Source organism: Phoca vitulina, unplaced genomic scaffold (genome assembly GCF_004348235.1).
Source record: "Phoca vitulina isolate PV1807 unplaced genomic scaffold, GSC_HSeal_1.0 scaffold2, whole genome shotgun sequence".
In the NCBI taxonomy this organism is placed as follows: domain Eukaryota; kingdom Metazoa; phylum Chordata; class Mammalia; order Carnivora; family Phocidae; genus Phoca; species Phoca vitulina.
Genome location: NW_022589705.1, coordinates 48,382,118 through 48,407,032, shown reverse-complemented (window position 1 = coordinate 48,407,032; position 24,915 = coordinate 48,382,118). Strand labels below are relative to the sequence as shown.

Genomic DNA, 24,915 nt, shown 5'->3' with positions numbered 1-24,915 from the left:
TTCATTAGTTGATACTAATTATCCTGTTTGTTAAATATTTGGAACCTCAGATTTTCTTTATTTGTTCTTCAGTTTCCTTCCTACTTTTTTTTTTTTAAGAGAGGGAGAGCAAGAGCGAGAGTGCATGAGCGAAGTGGGGGGAAGGGGCAGAGGGAGAGAATCTCAAGCAGACTCCTCCTTGAGTGTGGAGTGGACACAGGGCTCCATCTCACCACCCTGAGATCATGACCTGAGCCAAAAGTCAAGAGTCAGAGGGGCGCCTGGGTGGCTCAGTTGTTAAGCGTCTGCCTTCGGCTCAGGTCATGATCCCAGGGTCCTGGGATCGAGCCCCACATCGGGCTCCCTGCTCAGCGGGAAGCCTGCTTCTCCCTCTCCCCCTCCCCCTGCTTGTGTTCCTTCTCTCACTGTGTCTCTCTCTGTCAAATGAATAAATAAATAAAATCTTAAAAAAAAAAAATCAAGCGTCAGATGCTTAACTGACTAAATCACCCAGGCGCCCCTCCTTTCTACATTTTTAAAGTGTTTTTCTTTCATTGATTTTTACTATTTCATTTAACTTTGAATTACTAAAACCTTTTAAAAAATGTATTTTAGGGATACTGTTTGTGCTTAATGTAGAAAATTCAATTTAGGCTTTCATTAAATCAGCTTTTACATTATCTGCTCTAAACTTTCCATTGTTTAATGTATTTCTGCTTTAGGCAGAGGTCCTGGCTACCATTTACCCAACTAAGTTGGCCTACCGATTAGCTGCAAGTGGCATGTCGCGTGACCCCCAGATTTAAACACCCTTATGTAAAAGGTCTTTTCTTCTAAAGTTTACTTCGGTCTCAGAAACCATTATTTAATTAAGCAGCTATATTGTTTATATAACTATTGCAATTTATTACAATCAAATATTGATGATTATATTGATGAATTATTTTTTACTATAGCACCTTTTAAGTTTGCAAATACAGCCTTCTTACTGTTAGATCCAAATGCCTTTGTATCCATTTCACAAAGCCTCGTCACATATTCTGAGATTCCATTTTTGTGACTTCATTACTCTTTTCCCTTCTGAAGGCATGAAAATCAGGGCAACTGTAGCAACAAAGAAATCACAAAATAAAAGCCAAGCAAAGTGGTGCTTTTTAGGACAATGATAACCAAATCATCTCAAGTTACTCTCATGAAATTTTAACGTTTGGGTAATCTCCCATAGTTCTTAGATGATCATAATAATGTCCTTTCACCTCTCAGCATATTCATTACCTCTTTGACATTATTAGTGGGGTGTGGAATATAAAGCTGGTCAACATCAAGACAACTTTGCTAAATACCCCTATACCCATAGACACTAATGGTTCCTGCAGAGGACTGGGACCCCATACTTAAAGGATTCATATGCAATCAATCTGAAAGTCACAGCAGAGCCTCTACGTTGCAAGCTGTCAAATTACTGAGTTCTTTGGCTGCTTAACTGAGCTAATTAAAATCAAACCTGTGTATGCATGTTTAAATAACAATCCACATCAATTAATTTTCCTGTTTCGGATTTACTGTTTCACCCCAGCTGTCTTGAAAATAAGACCCACAGACACACACATTCTATGTACTTACTTATTTATTGCAATAGAAAACAGATGCAGGCAAAGTAAGTAAAGGCAATCCTCACTTTTGGAGGGAAAAGATCTTTCATGCTCTGTGAATGGTCAATCAACTCTCTGTGGATAGTAGGTAACGTTTTTACTACATAACTTGTCATTTATAGCCCAAACCTTCTTCATGGAAACACTCTGAAGTTGCAGCTCCAAACCATAGATTGTTTGATATGGTGCAGCCCTAATTACCATCATTCTGATCTAACCTCTTTCCCACCCAGTGTCATCCTGCAATATTCCTGATGACCAGTCCTTTAGTCTCTATTTAAAAATATCTACTGATGAAGGGCTCATTGTCTCACCTGGTAGCCCATTCCACTTTGAATGACTTTGGCAGCTAGAAAGGGATTCCTTTGATTTGGTTTAAATCTGGCTACCTGTGCTTTCTATTCACTGATGTTAGTTTGGTTTACAGGGGCTACATAGAAAAATCTACCCCATCTTCTTCATGATCGTCTTCCCAGTGTTTGAAGCAAACTATCATTCTTGCCTTTCTCCAAAAGCAAATGATCTCCCATTTCACTTGGCATGCCTGTTAAAACATAGAGTTCTGTTTCCCCACCTCCAGAGGTTTTTATTCATCAGGTCTATGATGGGCCCCAGGATTTTTGTCTGTTTTATAGTACAAGCTGTGTCGTTTTATCAGCCTGTTTTCTGTATGTAGAATTTGGGGGTCCAACAGCTTTCTTTGTTCCATATTCTATCCCTTTAAATCCAACATGGCAGTATTTCCACTGATATAAAATTTTTGAGAACCCTATAGGTGTCCTGTGTATGTTGAAAGGAATTCACTTCAGAAGAAAAGAGGCTTATGCATAGATCTTCCCTAAATAATCCCATTTCTACTTGGGAGGTCTGAGGGAATTTATGAGTCACATACTTAATCTCTTCAAAGAGCCTTTGTGTGACTGAATACTCCGATTTTTTAAATCTTTCTGAGGTATTAGCAAAAGGGTGACCAGCCATATTCCTGACTTTTTCTCTACAGCATGCTTTCCTGGCAGTAAAGCTGTCAATTTCTGTACCCTTCAGAAACTGGATAAGCCAAGAATTTCCCAATCATCAAGTCCTGGTTCCTCTTCGTTTGAGAATTCTTTCTTCAGTTCATTTTTTCTTCTTACATTTTACTGTAGGCAGCAGGAAATAGCCAGAATACATCTTCAACACTCTGCTTGGAAATCTCCTTCAGCTATATGTCCAATTTAATTGTATCCAAATTATGCTTTCTACAGAACAGCAGGACACAATTCTCTTAACCTTTCTGTCAGTACATAACAAGGATCTCCCTTCCTCAAATTCCCGAAAACGTGCTTCCTCACTTCCTTCTGCATCCTCACTAGCAGAGTTGTTAACCACCATATTTCTAATAGTCTATTTAAGACAGGATAGGTTTTTCCATTATGTGTCTCAAAAGTCTTCCAGTTTCTGCCCGTTGCCCAAGTCCAACACCATTACCACATTTTTTGGGTCTTTGTTATAGCAGCACCCTGGCTTTAGTTGCCAAAACCTCTTTTGGGTCCAACCAGAGAAGCAGAAGCAGTAGGAGCTATTTATTGTGATTTAGGGACTGGCTAGGCATGTCTAAAATCCATAAAGCAGACTGTCAGGAGAGGCACACCGGAGCACTTGGCCGTGAGCTGAGGCTTCTGTCCACAGGTGGAATTTCTCCTTCAGGGAAGACTCAGCTCTGCTTTTACAGCCTTTCAATGGACTGAACCAGGCCCTCCCTGGTTATTTAGGATAATCTCTCTTGTTCAAAGATAATTGATTATGGACTTCAATCACATCTACCAAATATCTTCATAACAACGCTTAGATTAGTGTTTGCTCATGTAACTGGGGAAGATAACTGAGTCAAGTTGACAACATCAGAAAGACCATCACGGTATCCTATATTATACTTTCTCCACTCGCCACAACTCATAACCTCCTCACACATAACCTAGTAATTTTCATTTGGATGTTTAGGCTTCAAAGGGGCTTGTTCTCAGAGATATCTGAAGAATTAAGATAAAATATTTCTGTCATATTGGTTTGTTGTACACAAGAGTTCTTCAGTTAGTCATGACATCTTTATGAGCTGCACATTATTTCTCCATGGGGACTTAAAAGTTTGATGTACACTAGATATAAATGTCTTTTTTTTGGAAACAGCACTGGCAATATTTAGATAGTCTGTTGCCTTGCTGGGGACCAGCAGCATTGACATCTTCTGGGAGCTTATTAGACGTGCAGACTCCAGGGCTCACCCCAGCACTCTGGAATCAGAACTTATGTTTTAAATAACCCTCATTTGACTCAGTTGCACATTATAGTTTGCCTACTGTCTTTTTTTTTTTTTAAGATTTTTTTTATTTGACAGAGAGAGACCCAGCGAGAGAGGGAACACAAGCAGGGCAAGTGGGAGAGGGAGAAGCAGGCTTCCCGCAGAGCAGGGAGCCCGATGCGGGGCTCGATCCCAGGACCCTGGGACCATGACCTGAGCCCAGGGGAGATGCTTAACGACTGAGCCACCCAGGCGCCCCTGAAAACAATTCTTGAGTCTAAAAGTTTTCAACATTTCTTCATGCGTAGAGGTGAAAGTCCAAATGAACTTCAAAATCCACATGAGCTTCAAAGTTCTTCCTATTAGACTGCTATGTACTTTTCCAGGTACACTTACCTGACATACGCAGGGCCCCGCTACTGGCAGTCCCCAAAGCTACTATGCCTTCTCTCCTCTGCGCCTTCCCTTCCATCCTCTGTTCCCCTGCATGGAGTGCCCTACACCAACCTGGTTAACTATGGGAATCCTCACTTGACTCCTCCAGGGTAGAAAGGACCCATGCTGTTTATCTTGGTAATTGTACCTGATACATAATCGATACTGATTATTTATTAAGAGAAAAGTAAATGATCAGAGTATAACTCCCCAAAATAGTTTCCAGGGATGCTGTGAAAGCTAACTGAGATGAATAATAAACATAATAGAGTTCTAGGCAACAAGCCCAATAATGAAGGCATAGTTATTATCTCATTACATTGCATGGCATTTCAGAGGGGCAATTATTATCAACTCCATTTTGCAAAAAAGGAAACTGAGGCAGAAAGAGGGTAGAGAACCTATTCTCATAATTAATGTGCATTAAAAAAACAACTAAGGCAATCAGATTCCAGAGTCCACGTGCTTGCTTTAGATGGCTTTAGAGGCATGTAAAAACATTTTTCACAGTCTTTTATAAAAGCAAATTTTAAAGATTTGTGTGGTAATTAGATATGTAATCAATAGTTATAATTATCAATTCATTTAAAAAAACTTTATGGAAAACATCTAGAACATCATAGAAAGGGTGAAGTGATGTTTTAATTAAAACTACATTCAGTTAACAACAAACCTTTTTGAGTGTCTATTGCAGTGGGTATCTATGCTTTTTTGCCCACTTTCTCTTCATAAGAGCACCCTAGTTTATTTTGCGATACCACTCCCCCACTTACGTTATTTGGTTATGGTTAGATCAACTCTCCTCCCAATCCTTGTCTTCCAGGAGTACACAGGTGACTCATACCTGGACAGTCATCATATTCCAACTCATTGGCCACCATGACTGGTTCAGGGATAGGCCTATGACTCGAGCAAGCCCAAGAATGAGAATCCAGTTTGGTAGTTATTAATATATTGGTTGATTGTCTAAAATCGTAAGAGTGGAAAAGTAAGAAGGAAAGTCAGAGAGGGAAGAGGTGAGCCAGGAGAAAGTGGAGTCATTGAATCATTGCAAGAGTTTCAAGAATTGATGCATCAGTATCATGAAATTACCAGTTGAATAATGTTTATGTTTTTGAAAGCATCAACCAAATACTTGGACAAAATATTTTATTCACTTCAAGTAACTAGAACTTCAGTCATGATTGATTGTTCCCAGCAAGATCTGTATCTGTGTAAATAGGCATATTATTGATTAAAAAAGAAGAAGAAGAAAAAGATACCTCATTATTTTCTTTCTCAAATCAAAGTTTTCCTTTTAGGGACTTTTCCTTCACTCAAGAAAATACTGAATGAGTCAGCGTGTTAATCTGTTTTGCTCTGGTAAATCCTATCTTCTTATTATAGAGATGTTTTTCAATGTGGTAATAATTGCCTAGCTGATTGGTAGTGATTTATTTATACCCATCTATTCATTTAACAGCTCTTTATCAGCCTTCAGATACGCAGCAGGCATTGTGCAGAGAGAGTGAGATTCAAAGCTGTTCCCTAACCTAGAATGAAAGCTCCATAGGAGCCCCTGACTCCTATGTGTTGGATCCCATTATCAGAAATCCATACCCATGGATGTGGGCTGTATTTCTGTATTAATTGAACAATAGTAGCTGCTGAGGATCCATGGTTGGCCTTCAAGTATCACCTGTGACACAAACATGAACTTCAGGCTCGGGGCCCTGTACTTCTTTTCCTTATGGCAGTTATTCCTCATAATGCTCAGGTTTAATGATACCTCTTTTTAGTAGCTCACAATGAAATGATAACTTATACTTAGTATCAATATGGTTTTGTATAATGGTGCTGAAATGATACCCTGATACCACGGTAGACAATAATTTTGGTCCCTATTGGTTTACTAGCTTTAGCGGGTCGGATGGTGGCTTCCCCCTAAAAATATGTCCGCACTCTAAATCCCAGAGCCTGTGAATGTGACCTTATTTGGAAAAAGGGTCTTTGCAGATGTAACTAAGTAAGGATCTCAAGCTGAGATCATCCTGGATTATTTGGATGGTCCCTAAATCTGATGACAACTGTCCTTGTAGGAGACAGAAGAGAGGAAGACACATGGAGGAGAAGGCCATAGGAAGATGCAGGCAGAGACTGGAGTGATGCAGCCCACAAGCCAACGAATTCCTGGAGCCACCAGAAGCTGGACCAGGCAAGGGAGGGGTTCCCTCATAGATCTTCGGGAAGGAGTGCCGCCTGATGACACTTGATTTTGGACTTCTAGCCTTCAGAACGGGACAGAATAAATTTGTTTTGTTTTAAGCATTAAGTCTGGTCATTTGTTAAGGTAGCCCTAGGAAACAAATAAGTTAGTTCATACAGATTGTCTAATTAAGGATTCTGTCGTGCTGTTTATAATAATTTGGGAAAGTCAGTATCTTTACTCCAATTCTTGTCTCTATCCAATGGAGACATTTGTCTGTTTTTTTGAGGTTTGATGAAACCCAAAGGCTAGTGCTTCTAGCCACAGATGCCCCAGAAAGTCCATTCAGTGCACAAATATGAAATTCCTGAATGAGTGGCCTCAACAAGTAGTCTGGAGATCTAAATGCTCTTTGTAAAAGTACCATTGGCTCTGAGAGGATATTCCTATGGGTGAAAAGTTCCATTTACAAAGCTCCACAAGTTGACAAAGTGGCTGAGCCAGGGAGCCAAGACACATTGCTTCCGTCCCTACCCATCTCTGGGCTACTTTCTCTCTTTGCCTCTGATGCATCTTCCTATGAGGGCGTAAGGCAAGTTCATTTCTAGAGACCTTTGAAAATTAACCATCCCCGCAATCTAGAGTATATCCACTCCCCTTTATTCTTTCTTTTTTCCTGTTGGATTCCTCCATATCACCCATCATAATTGGTAATTTTATGAACACTTGCTTGTCCTAACTCCAAGTTCAAGGAACATAAGAATTGTACCTAGCATGCTGCCTGATACACAGTAGGTCCTCAATAATCGTTTATTAATAAACAGATTAGTGAGTGAATATTTTGAATGGAGAGTAAGAAAATGTCTATTAGGGATTGGAATCTGTTCAAGGACAGATTTTTTTCTTTTTGTTTGTTTGTTTGTTTGCTACGTCAAACGCCATTGAATTTCAGGACCGAAAGAGAAGTAAGTGGTCATTTAGTCCGACCCCGCACAGATGCCCTCTTCAGCCTTCCTGAGAAACCCGACCAACATGCTTGGCTGAAACATCCTTGGTGACAGGAAACTCACTACCTCACTACCTCTAGTCTTTGCCAATTTGCTTTCCTTTTCTATTCCTCTCAATTATTGCAATCTTTATAGTAGCATTTTGCGCGCGTGATGGAGCAGAGGCCCGGAAGTCTGGGAGTGGGAGGAACAGAGGGAACCCCAGTGCCTAGCTCAGAGTCTGAGAACCCCTGGCGGGGTGGGCGCGCTATAGCTGACAGCTGCCTGAAGCAGCGGCGCCGCCTTCCTGCTGGGATTGCCTGGGCCCTCGGCCTCCCCGCAAGCCAGGGGTCCGTCCTCCTTCGCCAGCTCTTTGCTTCTCCCGCCAGGCCCGCGGCCACGCGCTGCGGCGTTCCCCGCGGCCGCCCCGGTCACCTGCGCGGCCGTCCTGGGCGCTGGGGTCCTCTGCTGCCGCTCCGGGGCGGTCGCCGAGGGCGCGGGGCGCGCGCGGGCGGCCACGGGCTCTTCCCTCCCTTCTCCCCACCCCACGCGCCCCCCCCTCCCCGGCCCCTCCTCCCCACACTCCGCTGCCCTCGGCTCTCCGGGGAGTTGCCCGGCACCTTGAGCGAGGAGTTCGGAGGCGCCCCACCGCAGAGCCCACGGCCCGCCGAGCGCGAGCGACGCAGGTGTCCGAGCCCGGGTGCCGCGGCCGCCATCTCTGCCTTCCGCGTGGGTTGGACCCGGGCAACGAGGTGGGAGCCCTTCTCTCTCCTCCACCCCCTACAGCCACCTTTCCCGCTCTCGGCAGCTGGAGGAGCGGAGCGCTGGGGCGCGCGCGGTCGGCGCGGAGCCCGCGGGCCACTGGGGGAGACGGGGAGTCCGGGGACGACTCGGCGGCGCCACCGGAGGGGCCAGCGCTCGGGGGTGGCGGGAGGGGCGGCGCGGACTCTTGGTTCCCCAGGCCGGGGATCGGGAGGCTCCCGGGGCGAGGAGGGTCGGGGCGCGCGTCTGACGGCAGCCGGCCGCCCCCGGGCGCGCACCTGCTGAGTGCCCCCGAAACGACGTGCCCCCCAGCCAACTTCTTTTCCAGGTCTCCTTCCTACTTTGGAAACTGAAGGGACTGCGACGTAAACCAGTAAGCCCTGCGGCTCGGGGAAGCGTTTGTTTGTTTGGCTGACGAGAGAACAAACTTGTGCTGGAGTGGTTTAAATCCCAGCTTCTTTTTAACCCTCTCCCGTTCTCCCCAAAGAAATGGGAAAAACAAAATAACGAACCCAAACCCAACCAAAGCACTTATCTAAAGGGGTTCGTAGAGGTGAGAAAAATAGACCTAACTGAGGAATCAGTGCAAACCCCAGGTATGGTGAAGCCGCCTAAGAGAGTAGTTGTTGCCAGTGTTAGTTCTAGGACTTGTGTTTGCTAACAGATGAGGGTGCTCCGTTAAGTCTGTAAGAGTTCCTTCTATTGAGGGCCTGCCTGGAGTGTCCTCTGTTAACATGTACTTCGGTTAAGTATTAAAGTATATTGAAAGAAATGCTCTCTCAGAGCTCTGGATTTGGAGTCAGAATATCTGGATTTTGGCAGGATTAGCCATTTATTATCCGTGACAATTGTGGTTAGCTTAACCTCTCTGGGCCTCATTTTCCTCATTTGTCGAATTAGAGGGTTGGATTCTGGGGGCCTTTTAATAATATTTAAGATGTTTCCCAACTTAAAAATGTATAATTCGGTAACTCTTTAACATGTTGCGAACATTGCTAAGTTCATGATTTCATGAAACTTTAAAAATCTATTTTGATCTTGGCATTTTGTTTGTATGCCTTTATGAGTTGTGTCTTTAGGGTTTTCCAACCAGAAATTAAAGAGAAAAACGCTTATAAAAGAGTTCAGAAATGTATAGTTTATATGTGAATATTTAGATCATCTCTTACTCTGCCTTAAGGAATTATGTTCAACTTTTCAGCCAATATTTGGCAAAACTGCAGCAAAAACACGTGGCTTTAGCACAGCACTTACTCTCTTTCAGTATTGTATATTTGGAGGAAATAAAAATGGTTTTGGAGGAAAACAGAAATTGTACCTTTCCTATCAATTACTGATCTTGACCAACCTGTGTTACTTTTTAGCATAGTTGTGTGCAGAATATTAAAAAAATGGCTTCAGACCATTTCAAAGCCTCTCTGAAATTAAGCTCAAAAGCAGAGATGCCAATTTTAGTAATGCATTTTAGTTGTCTTGGAATGAAGCCTAGAAAATAGCAGAGGTTAACTTAACAGATAAACCAGAAATTAGGAATTGGCCCACACAAAAAGTTGTACAAGAAGTGTGTGCCCCAAAGGGTCAGTGAACCTTTTACTTAGTTTTGATTAAAAACAAGCAACAAACAACTGTTGCCTTGTTGGCAGACAGAGGATGTTAGAATGGCTTTTGTTGTTACTTATAATTTAAAATTATTTGAGACATAGTCATCAGTAGTGAGGATAGGTTTTAGAAGTGTTTCTGGCTCTTCTTGGTGGCTTTGATATAAAATAAAATAATATGTTCCCACCCAGCATGTGCCGTGTGTGTAGTTTGGGAGAGTAGAGTGGATTTCAAGTACAGTACTCTTTTGTGAACACATTCCCTCATTTCCATGGCCTTTTCCGCTTTGGGCTGGAAGTGTCCTTACTCATTCAGGCATTTGTCTTGCCTTATATTCTCTGGTGAAGTAGGTAATCATCTCCTTTGAAACAGATGCTCAAGGAGTTAAGTAAATTGGTTGGTGAATGCACAGAGAGTAGGAGAACTCAAATACCCTGACTTCTAGGTGCTTATTGGAAAACAGTAGATGAATCTGACTGCTCAAGGTCTATCCCTGATTCATTCATGGTTTGGGAGCATCACCATGGTTGGCCGAAGTTCTGCTCCTCTTTTGTAATGAGTTTACCAAGAAAAAACAGTCATGTCTTCACACTTAGATCACTATTATGTAATCAAATGGTTTTTGTTTGTGAAGTGCAATATCTGTGGGGGCCTTGGAAATAAAACTTAAAATATCCAGGGGAAAAAAAAAAAAGAATTGTCTTGGCAGATACTGTACTGCATTTTTCATACTGAGAACCAAGCACACATACTAAAAAAACATATCCTGTGGAGTTAAAAATGAAGAAAAGGGCTTATAGTCTCCTCTAATTCTTAAAATTTTATGTGATTTACAAATTCCGCTTTTAATTAAAACAGAAAGGCACAAGTGTTCACCTACTGGCCAGACATAGTACATGTAACCTTTTGGAGTGTCAATTCAAATTTGGTCTGCTTATAATTTGGAATATTCCTTCTCACATACTTTTTTTTTTTTTTTTAAAGATTTTATTTATTTATTTGACAGAGAGAGAGAGACAGCGAGGTGAGAACACAAGCAGGGGGAGTGGGAGAGGGAGAAGCAGGCTTCCCGCAGAGCAGGGAGCCCGATGCGGGGCTCAATCCCAGGACCCTGGGATCATGACCTGAGCCGAAGGCAGACGCCTAACGACTGAGCCACCCAGGCGCCCCTTCTCACATACTTTTTATTAAAACTTTTTGTGGTGCAATAGTGGTATTATCTTTTGTCTTTTCACGCACATGATCTTATTAATCTTTAATTTTTTTAACCCTTTGAGCATATATAGGACATAAAAAGAGAGAAGAGGTACAAATAATAATAGCACATGATTATAATAGACAAGTATAAGGTGAATACCCTATTATTCACCACACCAATAAGAGAACATGCCAATATCTAGAAACCTCTTGCTTTTAAGATTTTATTTATTTATTTGAGAGAGAGCGAGAGCGTGAACGGGGTGAGGGAGAGGGGCAGATGGAGAAGCCGGCTCCCTGCTGAGCAGGGAGCCCGACGTGGGGCTCCATCCCAGGACCTTGGGATCAGGACCTGAGCCGAAGGCAGACACTTACCCAACTGAGCCACCCAGGCACCCCCACATTATCTCTTAAACCCATTCCTGTTAATCTTTTGTTTTCAGTACTCTGCCAAAACTACCCCTGTCCTGGTCACCAATGTCATTACCTTTCCTAAATGTGATAGTTAGTTGTCAATGTTAATCTTCCTTTACCTATTGATAACATTATCACGGGTATCACTGTCTGCTCAATGTAATCCTTCCTTATTGACTTCCAGGACACCACGCACGCTTGGTTTCCCTCCTTCTTCACTGGCCACTCCTGTTTCCTTTGCCCATCAGGAGCTTCTCTGAGAGGTTTTACCCTTCAAATGCCTTAAGGTTTAGTCCTCAGGAGCTCTTTTCTCTCTACACTCTGATGATTACATGCAATCTCCTTATTTTTTCTCTTTGATCTTTATAGTTGTATACTGATGACTTGAAAATGATATATATAGCTCAAGACTTGACCTCCCTCCCTGACCTCAGGGACACGTCTATATCAGCTGCCTACTCAACATTTCCATTTGGATATCCAGTAGACATCGCCAGTTCTACCTACTCCAAACAGAATCTTTGTCTTGCCCAAGTCTACTCTATCTGTAGTCTTCTTCACTTCCAGCCACCCTTTCACTTGCTCTGACCCCAAACCTTGGAGACATCTTAGTTTCTCCCATTCCCTCATACCTGAGATGTAATGTGTCAGGAAATCCTCTTTGCTCTCCCTTCAGAATCAATCCAGAATCTAATTACTTCTCATCACCTCCATGGCTGCCACTGTGGTCTGAGCTGCCATCATATCCCACATGAATTATTGCAAGGACCTCCTAATTGGTCTCCCTTTCTTTATCCTTTGCCCTCTATAGTCTATTCTCAAAACTGCAATCAGAGCTCTCCTTTTACTGCCTATGTCAAATCGTGTCACCTTTCTGCTTCAAAAGCTCCGATTGCTTTCTAGTTCATATGGACTAAGGTTTTAGGATCTCCTGCAAGACCCTACCGGATCTTTCTCCTCTCTCCTTTACCTATCTGATCTCATTGCCTACCGTTCTTCTCTCTGGTCTTGCTACTCCTTGACTATATATCAGAGACCACTTTTGTGTTTCAGTTACCTCTCCCTGGAATACACTTGAAATGTTCAAATACTTCCTTTTCAATTAGGCCTACTCTGATTATCACATTTAAATGACACATCCTCTGTCCTTGCAATACACTTTTTTCCCTTTCCTTTGCTTTTCCCCATATTACTTATCACCTTTCTCATTTATTATGTTTTTCCCTCTATTTCTGTTAGAATATAAACTCTGTGAGAATGGATTTTTTTTTCCTATTTTGCTCACTAGTGTATCCCCAGTACCTGAAATAGGGCCTAGCACCTGAGAGATGCTCAGTAATTTTTTTTATTGATTGAAGGTTGTTGCTGACAGTGGTTGTTGTTTATTTTCATTGCTGGATATATTTCACTATATTCATATATAATAACTTATTGTTTACTGATTCTGATGATGAATAATCAGGTAGTTTCCATTCCTCCCTATCTTCCTCCTTCTCATCTTCTTTCCTTCCTGCCTACTTTTGTCCCCCTCCCTCCCTTTCTCTCTCTCTCTTCCTTCCTTCATTCCTTCCTTCCACCCTTCCCTTCTCTTCCCTTCTTCCCTCCCTTTCCTTTCCTTCCTTTTTTTCTTTCTCTGCCATAAATAAACCAACTATGATTCTTCTTCTACAAGTGTCATGGTGCACAGATGCAGGAGTTTCTTAAGAGTATAAAACTATTAGTCAGATTACTAGATCACAGGGCTTGCAGATAATAGCCTTGTTAGATAATGCCACATTTTTTCACTATGGGTCTACCAATTTACATTCCTGCTTTCATTGCTCTACAGTTTTGCCAAAACTTAATATTATCAAAATATTTAATTTTTGTCCATCTGGTGGGTATGTATTGTTATCTCATTATTTTTTGTTTCTTTAATTACTAGTGAGATTGAGCTTGGTATCTGTAAGTTACGCTGTAGTAACAAATGATCTCCAAATCTCATTGACTTAATATATAATAAAGCTTTATTTTTCATTCATGCAAAGTTTCCTGTGGATTAAAGCAACTTTCCAGGGCAACTGTCCTTAGTAACTCAGAGGTCTAAATTCAGGGAATGTCCATCATTCTGTAGTTCTACAATCTGCAACACAGGCCTTGCCCAGTTGGTATAGTCTGGGAAGAAAAGCATGGATAATCATGAGCTAACTTTAAATACATTTATCTGGAAGTGACATGAATTGTTGCCACTCACATTTTAGGAGCAAAAGAAGTCATGTGGTATGCTTAACTTTAAGGAGGTGGGGAAGGTTAATCTTCTTTGGTGCTAAAAGGAAAATAAATCTGGGAATACTGGTGAGCAGCAATTTATTAGCTACCTATTACTGTACAACAAAATACCCCAAAATTTAATGGCTTAAAACAACAAATATTTATTATTTCAAACATCAAGAGTTAATATATTCATAGGTATGTTTGTGTGCCCTGTATTTGTGCTTTTGGTTTCTGTATTTTTGCCCATATCACATTGTTGTAATTACTGAAGATTTAAATTAAATTTTGCTATCTGGTAAGTGTGGTAGCAAATCCTCTCACTTTGTGCAATTTTTTCAGGAGTGCAATAGCATTCCTTGGCCCTTTGCCTTTCCATATACATGTTTTTGAATCAGCGTGTCAAGTTCTATAAAATTTGTTAGGAATTTAATGGAGGTTGTGTTGAGGTTGTTTTGAGTCTATAAACAATTATTTTATTTTTTTTAAAGATTTAATTTTTTATTTGACACAGAGAGAGACTGAGAGAGGGAACACCAGCAGGGGGAGTGGGAGAGGGAGAAGCAGGCTTCCTGCTGAGCAGGGAGCCCGATGCGGGGCTCTATCCCAGGACCCCGGGACCATGACCTGAACTGAAGGCAGACACTTAACCGACTGAGCCACCCAGGCGCCCCAACCCTATAAACAATTAAAAGGAAATTGATATCTTTTAAATATTTGGTCCTAGAATCCATGACTATCTCCCAGTATATTAGGTCTTCTCTGATACAAGAAATGTAAATGTTGTTTCAATATTTTCCTTAGGAGTTCTTGGGTAACTTCTTGTTAGATTTATCACAGGAATTGCATGGTTTTGTTTTGTTTTTTAGTTTTTTTTTTATTCTTTAATTTTTTTAAATTTATTTGACAGAGAGAGAGATAGCGAGAGCAGGAACACAAGCAGGGGGAGTGGGAGAGGGAGAAGCAGGCTTCCCGCCGAGCAGGGATCCCGATGCGGGGCTCAATCCCAGGACCCTGGGATCATGGCCTGAACCAAATGAGTCACCCATGTTTTAAAATTTATTTTAAATAATATCTTTAGAAAAATTCATTGTCTGTTTGTTGATACCATATAGAAATATACTTGACATTTAAATGTATTTTCAAAATAATAGCTTCATTGGATTGTAATTCACATAACATTCATCTTTTTTTTTTTTTTAAGATTTTATTTATTTACTTGACAGAGAGATAGAGAGAGAGCACAAGTAGGCAGAGCGGCAGGCAGGGGGAGAGGGAGAAGCAGGCTCCCTGCGGAGCAGGAAGCCTGATGTGGGGCTCAATCCCAGGACCCTGGGATCATGACCTGAGCCAAAGGCAGCTGCTTAACTGACTGAGCCACCCAGGCACCCCAACATTCAACTTTTTATGGTATACAACTCATGGTTTTTAGTACATTAACAGATTTATGCAAATTTATGCAGCCATCACCACTATCTAATTTGAGAACATTTTCATCACTCTTCAAAGAAACTCTGTACCCATTAGCATTCATTCCCCAATCCTCCTCCTCCTGTGCCTCAAAACCACTGATTTACTTTCTGTGTTTATGGATTTGCCTCTTTTGGATATTTCACATAAATAAAACCATGGGGCCTGTAGTGACCAAATTCTTCCATTTAGCAGGTTTTCAGGGTTCATCTATGCTACAGCATGGATCTGTACTTCATTCTTTTTGTATAGCCAAATAATATTCCATTATATGGGTATACTACTTTTTGTTTATTCATTCATCAGTTGATGGACATTTGGATAAGCTTCCACTTCTTGGCTATTATGAATAATGCTGCTACTAACATTTGTGTATAAGTTTTTATGTGAAAGTATGTGTTTATCTCTTTTGGGTATATACCTATGAGCAGAATTCCTGAGTCACATGGCAACACTGTGTTTAGCATTTAAAGATCTGCTAAACTGCATCCCAAAGCAGCTTTCATCGTTTTACATTCCCCCCAGCAATGTGACCCTTAACTCTACATTGCCAACAGGCCAAGCTTAAAAAGATGTGGTTAATGGCAGTATAATGTTTTCAAGTAAATTTTAGTAAGTATTTATAAGAAATATTAGACATGGCAATGCTGGATATGTTGTGAAAATTACTGTCAAATTTAAGTGCCACGTACTTGGGAGTTTAAAATCTTTTTCAGAATTGTGAACACTTAATATGTTTAAGGTAGACCATGAGAAACTTTTGTGGATATTGATTCTCACTGAATAAAAGTCCGCAATTCACGTAGTCTATAAAATTAGTAGGCTAGGTTCTTCCCCCTTACACAATTTTATGGTACCAAATAAAGTCTCCCCAAAAGTGAATACAGTCCACACTCAGTTAGTGCGGGAGAGTGTTTGCCTGGCCAGTGCGGTCTTTCAGTGATCTGCTCAGCTGGGCGAGAGCTCCAGGTACAGCATGGAGACTTGCTGAGGAGAGCACAGAGCTATGGGGAGCCGCTGCCTGGGGGACAGGTGGATGATCTCGAGGAAGAGAGTCGTGTATTTGAATCACACGGGAGTACCATGAACTAGCAAAAGAAAATGACCTAACTAGAGAATCTCTTAAGGGGCATTGTGATATTAATCTTAAAAGTCTTTGCCAATTAGTGGGAAAAAATCCAGAAACAATCTAGACTTACAAATGTGTATACATATGGGTAAAATAGTGAATGAGAAAGAGAAGAAGTTGAGGGCAGAGAGAGAGGATTTACTCCTGGGCCAATAGTTTCTGTAAGGTTTATGGGAACATATACGTGTTTTATCTGTTTGTACTGGAGAATAGCTAAAGATTTGAAACAAACAGAGATTCTCAGGAGCTTCTATAATGGTATTATAATGGACTTTAAAAGTGTGAATTCATGTTTAAGAACAGCTGCTACCAAATATTTGTTTTGTGAAGGCATAGGACAACTTAGTTTTCCTGAGACTCAGATTTTCCCATTTTACTTTATCCAGCAGCTGTTATTTGGGTGTCTAAGCCTATGAAAATTGAGAAACTATGAACATGAGATAATCGAACAATTAGATTTCTGTATGTACCAACAAAATTTCTGAACCAAACTGGTGTTTAGGAGCTAAAAGAGAAAATAAATTATAAACAGACATAGATAAACACACACATTATATCAACAGAGAGAGAAAACATACTGACACATACATAATAAGCACCCAATAATTGCAGTTGCTGTCATGTTATTAAATGTTATCTCTTAGAATTATGACATACTTACCATATTAGACCTACCCAGGAGGTAGCTGGGTATTTCTCTAGTGACCTGGCTGTCTTGCGGCAACACTGCTAGTCACAGGTTTGATTTGAGGGAGAGAAGGTTTTTGCACAGAATGAACAGGATGTAAAAAATGTTCTTTCTATAAAAAGCAGTCATCTGGGCAAGTGGCTTCTTGGTCTTTTGATTCCCAATTTGCAAATCAGTTCACACACAGGAGTTCTTATTGTCTTTTACTGATATTCTTTGGCCGATCTTTGTTTTTACTGACCATAGGTTCTGTGGGAATCTATGCTTCCTATGCCTTCCCATTCTTTAAGGGGGCAGTTAACTCATTACTCTTCTATGATATCTGTTATGATTTCCCCAAACTAGAAGTAATCTCTCTGATTTCTCCTAATTATCCTCTTTCTAGGTAGTTGTAGTTCTGTAAATCTAGACATCATGGATTTTTAAGTATATTATACTACCATTTTTGTACCTCCAAGAAAGAAAAGGCTCTGCCTATTTAACTATTTTACAATGCTTTCTCATCCTTTAGAATTTTTGTCTTATATCTACTGGAAGAGCTCTTTTAGAATTAGTTAAATAAAGATTTTTGTTTAAATCTTATTGCTCTCATAAGGAAAGTGTAAATCAAAGAAATTGGTTAAGGAATTCTTTTTCATATTCAGAATCAGTTTTTTTTTTTTTAATTGCTTTTCAACTCAGTGCTGTTGATGTCAATATTTTTCCAAACACTAGCATATTCTGGGTTATCAAGAATACTTGTGATATAGCACTTCATAAAAGAATGCTTCACTGTTGTTTCTTAGATTTTCTACCAGTGTGGTCCATTTTGCAAACGTGATGCTGGCTCTTTATATGGTCTTCCCATAAAATGTCAACATAAGGTTTTCAGACAACACTCAGGACTCCTATTCCTTCCTCAAATGGTCTTTAAATAGTTTGTTGCCCGAAATATTGATGGGTTAAAATTGTCCAGTCTGTCATGAGGAAAGCGCCCCAGTTTGTCTGTATGCAATCAATGACAACTCGATCACAGCTGCTACTAGGCCATCGGTAATTGTGAGATGACATCGATTTTAACAAAGATCTTGATGTCAGAGGTGTTAACATATTGTGAACCTTAAAATAGAAGAAATACAACACTACTCTCTTCTTTTGTATTCCTTGGAGTTCAACTAAAATTTCACTTCTGTGAACCTTTCGTTGGCCCCTAGGACTTTGTTAGTAGCTATTTTCTCTGAAATCTCGTAGCCCTCTATTTAGTTAAAAGGACTCAATAATAATTTTACATGAAAATAATCCACGCACATGGTTACAGAAACCTACTGCAATCAAAAAATTCTCGTCCCCTGCCCCACTACCCTCACTGTGCCCGTGCTGACCTTGGGAACAACTAACTTGAACCATTTCTGGTTTTGGTTCTTAGGCCTGTGGCTTCCTCTGAAGGGCTGGATAATATGCTTACACTGACTTCTTTTCATTTATCAACCATAAACAGATACTGTAGTAGAAGAGAATTTAGCTTACTAGTTTTGCCTTCTTTCTTTCTCTGTTCCTGCATATAATTATATTAATTTTCTGAGCTTTTTAATTGGTTACATTTATAATTCCTTCCACTATTTCTGTTCCATTCACTACAGACAGTTCCTCTTGCCTTCCTACAGCATCAGGTTGCGATATTTCACTCTTTGCCTTCCCACTATCTCTCCTTATATAATCATACCGCCCAAGTTTTGAGAGCTATATAGTGAGAATATTATTAATATTTCATGTTTAGTATTGTAATTAATTGAATCTTTCATTTTTGTCTAAATGGTTGAACAAAAAAGTTGAAAAATCTATAAATAGCGTTAATGTTATTATGACTGTAAATATCATTCACTGCAGAATCAAGAAGTGTCCCGGGATTACATTTCATTTAATATGACTCCTTAGCCACCCAAAGGAGAATCTTCCCAGAATCAAGGTTAAGGGGATTCTTCCTTCTTTCAAATGGATTCTTTAATTCCAGCACTTGGTCAAAATTGTGCCATGTATGGGGCACCTGGCTGGCTCAGTCCATAGAGAATGTGACCTTTGATCTTGGAGTCGTGACTTCAAGCCCCACGTTGGGTATAGAGTTTACTTAAAAAAAAGCATGCCATATTTTATTTTGATTCATATTTAGATCAGGACTTTCTGTAAAGCTTTTTCTAATTATTTTTTCTTGTTGGGAGAAGGTAGGTGGGCCTTCTTCATTATACCTTTAATTTTTAGTTTTTTATTCATTCTCTTTATTTTTTTGGAATCCATTTAATTCTTCTTTTTGACGACCATGAACTCATATTCTTATTTGGCCTAGTGGCCTCAATTTTGAAATATGACTTCCTTTTTTCCCTTGTGCTATTCTGTGGGTTCTGTTTTTGTTTTTGTCAGATTTTTGCAGCTTCAGAATCATATTACACATTGAATTACCTCCATTCCTGCCTTCCTTCTGGCCATTTCCTTTCAGGGGTCATCTGCTATCTGGACTGGTCATTCTCAAGTCTTTGGAGCCATCAACTGGGTTGTAGTCATGCTTTTCTGAATCCTGAATCCCTGAATCCTTCTTTCTTGGTTTACTCCTCATTTTGCTGGAATACCTTGTAAAATTCCTTCTGAGAAAGAGGCTCATAGGATATAAATTTAGTCATCGTGTTATTGAAAATATATTTGCTTTGCTCTGATACTTGCTTGACTGGCTAATAGAATTTTCTACTGTAGTAATTTTCCATCAGGCGTCACTGGATTATCTTCCAGTGTTTTGGTATAAAACATTTGTTTTATAGTATTCATTGTTTCACTGTATTCATTGTTTTGGTATAAAACATTTGCTTCCATTCTGTTTCTCATTCTTTTAGAGATGTTTTTCTTCTCTGGAAACCTTTCCTGTCTTCTCTTCTTTGCTCTTTCGTAATTTCTTAGTGATACGTTTAGCATTGGATATTTTTTCCATTCTTACTGCTTGTACTTGGTACACTTTTTTTTTTTCTTGAGTTTGGAAACTTGTGTCTCTTACCAGCTCTGGAAAAGTTTTTCATATTATTTCATTGATCATTTTCTCTTTATTCTCTTTTTCTGGAAGTACTACTGGTTGGATATGGATCATTTGACCTTTTTTTTTTTTTAAGCATTTTTTTCCTCTTTTTTCCTTTTGGGGAGGAATTAATTATGCACATGTGTTTGCTAACATTTCTACTGAAAAATGTTTTTGCAACTATGCATGTGATTTTCCAAAGCTCTTTCTTCTGAGGATGATTCCTTTATCAGAGCAATCTTTGAATTTATGGATGCAACGTCTTCTGAAAATGTCCTTGAAGATACTCATGAACATTTGTTAAAGCTATTTTTTCTACTCTGATTTATCTATATCCTCTGTGGTAGGTTTTCTTTCTTTTTTTTTACAAAATTTTTTCATTGTGCCGAAGTCTTCATGTCTTAGTTCACGTCTCTATTCAGCATGGCTGTTAAGGGGAAAAACAGGAAGAATGTGAATTCTGTGCATATGGGCAGTGTTTGTCAACTGATAGGCTTTATTCTAGGCACTTGAGCGGGGAGCTGCCTTTTATGCAGAAGGTCAGTCCCCCTAAATATCAGAACATGTAAGTTCTTTACCATGTTCGTGTCAAGTCTATACTGAAAGCCCAAGTTCTCCTCAAATAACTTGTGCTTTTTAACTCCTTTAATATATAGGAGTATATGGAACAATTTTTTATTTTCTTTGGCTATTTGACAACTTTGGATATTTTGTCTCTGTTTGGGGATTTCCCTACCTTATAAATCCCTATTTTCCCAAGTTTCCTGGCTGCCTATATGTAGACTGTGAACTAGGCTGAATCAGTGAGAGGCATTCATGCCAAATCTTAGATCAGAAGTGTGGGATATGGAAGAACAGATGAGCTCAGAGGAACTCAGAGGTAGTAGGCATTGAGGCTTCAGTCATAACATGCAATGTCTTAGCATGGTAGCAGGGTTATCTTTTCTAGAGCAATTTTCATGAGATTTTGGGTGAGGTTCTTGGCTATGTGCTTTATTAGTCAGTTCTCTGTCACTGAGGTTCTGTGAGGTACCCAATAATTTTACTAATTTTTTTTTCTATTAAACTAGCCAGAGTTGTTTCTCTTGTTTGTAAATCACTCCTCTGACAGTTACAGGGAGTTAGATTTGGCTGCTGTGAATTGTTCATGAGGGGATAAAGAAAGTCAGATATTTCATATGCAGAACAAAACCGTCTCTTTTGGCCGCACATCACCCTGCCCTTTACCATTCAGAACATTTCCAGGGTTTTGCTAAATAAATTTGTTCCTTCGTTGATGACAGCCCCTTCCCCAAATATCCTACGTAGTCACTTCCTTCATTCTACATTAATCTTTGCTTCATCTTCCAGAAATTTGTTTAAATCTCTCTTTTGCTACTGGTCCCCTCTCATTCTCTGTTCTACTGGTTGATAATGATTTACTTCACTGTAATACTAAAGACATCTCAGGAGTAAGAGAAGATCAGTTTATTTCTTCAGTTTGTCATCTTGAATGTGAAGTCCCATGATACTTTACTCATATTGGTATTATAGAACTTTGATACATAAAAAAGTCATAAAACAATGTTACTTGTTAAAATAAATGATGATTTCCTATTAATTTTTATATTTCTAGTCCCTTGTGTGGTAACTTATATTGTACCAAATAGTTAGCTAATAATTAAATGAGTTAATTTATGTACAGATTTTTAAATTACTTTGTAGGTAAGATGCCTATTCCTACTCAACTTTGTTGACTTTCTGGTACCTAAGTCTCTGAATTCTAGCTTATCCCTCTGTATTTTCAAGGAAGTAATGTGCAACAAGATCACATAATTAGAGTCATATCAGGAATTAAAACACTTGAAATTAAGTTTTCAAAGTGACAAATGCTTATACCAAGATGATGGAAGGTTTTGTTTTTTTTTTAATTTTAAAGTAAGTCTTTAACAGCTACTTGATGGGAAGGAATAGCATGACCAATGTCTGTCTTAAATGAAGAATGACAAAATTAGTAGAGATAGACCAGGCTATATTTATTTTGACACTTGAAGAAATAGGGTTTTTCATTTATATTTAAATAAAATACTTAAATGGTGTTGTTTAAGTGAAAAATGGGCGGAAAGTAAAAGCAAGAATTAGTGGCAGATGGCGCTCATTGAGTTTACTCATCAAGGCAACAGAATTGTCAGAATTGCTTTTCTAACTCATAAACTTTTCTACAAACCTAGAGACTTTGTGAGATCATTGGAGCAAGTTGTAAATAATTTCCTTTCTTCCACTCAAACACTAATTGAGACTATTCTGCTTTATATTTAAGTAGAATTTGATACATAAAGATACACAAAGAATTTTCTGTGATAGAAGTTAAAGTCTGATTTTCTTCTGAAAACCCATAATATGATAATTCAGGAGAATATAGATTTTGATTTTTCCTTTTGTTTGAAGTTTATAATAATAACTCAAGAATCAGTGATGTGTTTAATATGCTTACTCTGGTGTATTATGAAAATTGAATTGCGGACTGCACATCTAGGTGTTATGGATGGATCATTTAGATCAGTCTATGAATGAATCTGTATATTTTATGAAGATTTCAAATAAAACACATTATTCGTCTTAACTGTCAACATAGAATGACTATATTCCAGGGGGAACGTTAGGCAATATAATCTCAAACTCCTCATAGCTTGATGTTTATCAGTGGCTCAATTTATAGGAGCTATACTTACGGAGGATTGCCTGAGGAATGTGGACTCCATTTATTTATCTACATCAGGAACTCTTAATCTGGGAGCTTTGGATAAATTTCAGAGAGTTTGTTAACCCCCTGAAATTATAGCCCTAATTTTGGGTGTATGTGTCTCCTCCTGGCAATTGGTACCTTGCTCTTATCAAATTCTCAACAATATCCATATTTATTTATTGTTTTAAAAGATTTTATTTATTTGTGTGAGAGGGAGAGTGAGGGAAGGGAGGGGCAGAGGGAGAGGGAGAAAGAATCCCAAGCAGACTCTGCTGTGCAGCTCTACGTGGGGCTTGATCTCACAACCCTGATACCATGATCTGAGCCGAAATCAAGAGTCTGACACTTAGCCGACTGAGCCACTCAGGCACCCCAACAAGATCCATATTTAAAAATGGTTAAGGGGGCGCCTGGCAACAATCAGTTTGTTCTCTGTATTTATGTCTGATTCTGCTTTCTGTTTGTTTATTCATTTGTTTTGTTTTTTTTTAAGTTCCACATATGAGTGAAATCACATGGTATTTGTCTTTCTCAGTCTGACTTATTACACTTAGCATCTATGTTGTCCATCCATGTTTCACAAATGGCAAGATCTCTTCCTTTTTAATGGCTGCATAATATTCCTGTGTGTGTGTGTGTGTGTGTGTGTGTGTGTGTGTGTGTGTGGTGTGTGTGACATCTTTGTTATCCATAGAACGCATCTTTTGAAGATTGTTATTTTCTTAGTATGATGCCGCCAGACTATTTTGAAGAATATTTCAAGAGTCATATCATGCCATTCATTCATTCACTCATTCATTCAGCATTCATACAGAAAGCACCTAGTAGGTGACAGGCAGGCTTCTATGTGTGAAGGATATAATGATGAAAAGGAAATAGTAAAAAGAATCTCTTGGTCTAGTGGAGTTTACATTCTAGTGGGGAGAGTTAGACAATAAGCAAGAAAAACAAGAAGTCATATTCACATTAGGTAGTGTGATAAGTGTGATAAGGAGAAAATTCAGCAGTAACAGCAGATATGCGTGTTGGGGTGGGGAAGGTGTTGAAATTTTAGATGGGCTAGTCAGGAAAGGTTCCGAGAAGGTGACTTGAACAAAGGAAGAGCGGTAGTTGATGAGGTCAGAGGGGCACTCAAGATCCAGGACATTGTAGCTCTGTGCAGGACTCAGACTTGTACTCAGAGTGAAAAGGAGAGTACTATAGTGTTTGGGGCAAGCCAGACATGATCTAGACCACTCTAGATGCTGCACTGAGAATAGACTGAACTGGAGAGGAAGGGTAGCAACAGGGAGACCAGTTAGGAGGTACTTCTGACTGTCCAGGGAAGAGATAATGGTGGCTTAGAATAGGGTACTAGCAGTGGAGGGGCTGAGGAACTGTTGAATCGTGTGACGTTTCCATGAAAGTCTGGTACTGTTAGGATGTTCATGAGGATGTTACCTGTTTTGAATTTACTCAGGCAAAAATTTCTTTCTGTTCTTAGTGTTAAGATTATTTGAACATTTCCCCTAAGCTGTTGGTTTCATTTTCAAAGTACTCTGAAGGGGCGCCTGGCTGGCTCAGTCGGTAGAGCATGCAACTCTTGATCTCGGGGTTGTGGGTTCAAGCCCCATGTTGGGTGTAGAGATTACTTAAAAGTACTCTGAATTTATGGTTGAACAATTTGATCATAAGAAAGCATAAGGAAATTAATAGTTCATCTTTAAAAAGTGAATTTAACTGAATGGTATTTTGTATATTACACTTATTTTGGTCTTCTTACCATTAGTTTTCCCTTTGCTTGGTTTTTTTCCTCACAGTTTAAAGATTTCTGCCTTTTTTTTTTTTTTTTTTGGTATTATTTGTGTTTTTGTAAACCTCTTTATGTTCCTTTCTGGTACAATGTAGGGTCATATAAATATTTGCCTCATTGAGTCTATATCAGGCACCATATTTCACACTCTCTTCAAGGTTGCATCTATGCCCTTTTCACTTTTGTGATTGTTTCTCTGTTATGTAAGAGTGAAACCTGCCTGCAAGAATTCAAACCATAAGAATAGTTTGTGTTTTGCATGGACATTAAATAAAAGAACGCTTGTCTTATATAAGCAAAAACAACTGATCTATTTGGTCATTTGACTCAGCAGATCAGT

The 24,915-nt window shown here is 39.5% G+C and overlaps 1 protein-coding gene across 2 annotated transcripts in view; it reads left to right on the top strand.

Annotated features, from left to right (window-relative positions):
• The first annotated feature begins 8,115 nt into the window (after positions 1-8,115).
• The window catches only part of LEPR (leptin receptor), an 82,892-nt gene continuing 66,092 nt past the window's right edge, over positions 8,116-24,915 (top strand). The window contains exons 1-2 of one of the 2 annotated variants that reach the window (XM_032426989.1): positions 8,116-8,267; positions 8,606-8,650. The gene's annotated coding sequence lies outside the window, so the exon portion shown is untranslated. The remainder of the gene's footprint in view (positions 8,268-8,605; positions 8,651-24,915) is intronic. The other variant, XM_032426980.1, reaches the window with a different exon arrangement.